Source organism: Alosa pseudoharengus, unplaced genomic scaffold (genome assembly GCF_046254945.1).
Source record: "Alosa pseudoharengus isolate Yale_2024_CS ecotype anadromous, Long Island Sound unplaced genomic scaffold, YU_APseudo_1.1 YU_APseudo_1.1_scf_4, whole genome shotgun sequence".
Taxonomy (NCBI): Eukaryota; Metazoa; Chordata; class Actinopteri; order Clupeiformes; family Clupeidae; genus Alosa; species Alosa pseudoharengus.
Window position 1 is genome coordinate 30,138,688 of NW_027468774.1, and position 2,500 is coordinate 30,141,187.

The 2,500-nt window shown below is 44.6% G+C and overlaps 1 protein-coding gene across 1 annotated transcript in view; it reads right to left on the minus strand.

The window, feature by feature from the left end:
- prkar1b (protein kinase, cAMP-dependent, regulatory, type I, beta) overlaps nucleotides 1-2,500 on the minus strand; it is a 74,523-nt gene that overhangs the window by 18,410 nt on the left and 53,613 nt on the right. The window lies entirely within an intron of this gene.

A 2,500-nucleotide genomic window follows, 5' to 3' on the forward strand; every position in this document is an offset into this window, starting at 1 on the left:
ACACACACACGCACGCACACACACTGATCACATTCCAGTGGAAACTCAAGTACTCTTTACTGTCATGACTTCAGAAACAAACAACTGAGGAACAGTGTAACACATAACATAGCAGCCATTAGGCATGACCTCCACCTGCAAAATGTCTCTGTGTGTGAGATTGTGTGTGTGTGTGTGTGTGTCTGTACAACTTCAACAACTACTTTTAAACGTCCTGTTATACACAGGTGCAGAGTCCCACACGGAATGCCCAGACCAGGAGGCTACTGCTCCCTATGGAGGCATTTGGTCATTATGCAACTGAAAAAGACACAAATGAAATGAGAAGTAATTCAGAATTTGCCATTTTATTTTGAATAGAGATGCTCTTTTGTGCTCTTTGGGGGCTGTGACACGGTCAGTTGCAGGCAGCTTGGGTCGAGTGTTTGTGTTTGCCCTCTGGGTAGCAGGGGGTCACTAAGTCTGTGGTTTACGGTGTCTGTGTGAATCTGTTTCTGTGTGTGTGTGTGTGTGTGTGTGTCTCTCTGTGTGTGTGTGTGTCTCTGTGTGTGTGTGTGTGTATGTGCGTGTGTGTGTGTGTGTGTGTGTGTGTGTGTGTGTGTGTGTGTGTGTGTGTGTGCGCGCCCGGGCGCGCGCGCGCGTGTGTGTGCGTGCGTGCGTGTGTGTGTGTGTGTGTGAGGGCGTGACACCAGTAGCCTTTACTCACAGCTTTAGGGTAATTTTATCAGGCTTCAGCATTTGTCATCATCAGTTCCATAATGTCATGGGATTTCGAATTCAAGATTAGATAACTGTAATAATTATTCTCACATTCTCTCTTTTCTTTTCTCTCTTCTCTGTATCTCTTTCTCTCTGGATAAATGAGGGATGCATCATGAGAAAGACAAACACACTAGGCTGTGGTTTGGGGCAATTGGCCTAGTGGTTGTGTTATGGTGGGGAGGCTACTGTTCCACAAACACACACACACACACACACACACAAAGGCAACAGGGAGCGAAAATAATCCAAAACCAAAGCCCCACCCCAACAACAGGGAGTGTGTCTCCTGTGGTTGTGGATTGGTGTGTTGTGTGCAAGATTCTTTGTGTGTGTGTGTGTGTGTGTGTGTGTGTGTGTGTGTGTGTGTGTGTATGTGTGTGTGTACGTATGTGTCTGTGTGTGTGCTGTGTGTGTGTATGTATGCTTTTTCTCTGTGTTCTGTACAATGAAAACGGACCCAAAGCTGAATCTGTGCCAGGTGTGTGTGTGTGTGTGTGTGTGTGTGTGTATGTGCCAAAGCTTGTCTCTTTTGTGGGATGCTTGTGTTGAAGGAATACAATATCTACAAATATTTACAAATAATTGGCTTAGCTTGAATTGAGTGCCATCATGATAAACATCTATAACCATTTCAGCATTCTAAAGTTGAGTTATGGTTGTGTTGCCTTTACTGGGATTGTACGAGTATTCATCTAATGCCAGAAGTGTGGTGTTTTGGTTTGGTAGTGCAGTGATCATGGTCTGCTTTGGTTTGTTGTAGTGATCATGGATGATTTGGTGAATTGGTATGGATGTGTAGTGCTCATAGCTGATTTGGTGGTTAGGTTTGGAAGTGTAATGCTCATGGATGGTTTGGTTTGGTTGTGTAGTGCTCATAGCTGATTTGGTGGTTCGGTTTGGTTGTGTAGTGCTCATAGCTGATTTGGTAGTTAGGTTTGGTTGTGTAGTGCTCATAGCTGATTTGGTAGTTAGGTTTGGTTGTGTAGTGCTCATAGCTGATTTGGTAGTTAGGTTTGGTTGTGTAGTGCTCATAGCTGATTTGGTGGTTCGGTTTGGTTGTGTAGTGCTCATAGCTGATTTGGTAGTTAGGTTTGGTTGTGTAGTGCTCATTGCTGATTTGGTGGTTCGGTTTGGTTGTGTAGTGCTCATAGCTGATTTGGTAGTTAGGTTTGGTTGTGTAGTGCTCATAGCTGATTTGGTAGTTAGGTTTGGTTGTGTAGTGCTCATAGCTGATTTGGTGGTTCGGTTTGGTTGTGTAGTGCTCATAGCTGACTTGGTAGTTAGGTTTGGTTGTGTAGTGCTCATGGCTGATTTGGTGGTTCGGTTTGGTTGTGTAGTGCTCATAGCTGATTTGGTAGTTAGGTTTGGTTGTGTAGTGCTCATGGCTGATTTGGTGGTTCGGTTTGGTTGTGTAGTGCTCATAGCTGATTTGGTAGTTAGGTTTGGTTGTGTAGTGCTCATGGCTGATTTGGTGGTTCGGTTTGGTTGTGTAGTGCTCATGGCTGATTTGGTGGTTCGGTTTGGTTGTGTAGTGCTCATGGCTGATTTGGTGGTTCGGTTTGGTTGTGTAGTGCTCATGGCTGATTTGGTGGTTCGGTTTGGTTGTGTAGTGCTCATGGGTTCCATGCTTATGTTTGGTTTGGTTTGTGCAGTGATCACGGTTGGTTTTGATGGTTTGGTTTGGTTTGTGTAGTAGTTGGTTTGGTTAGGCGTGAGTACACATAACATAATCCACAGA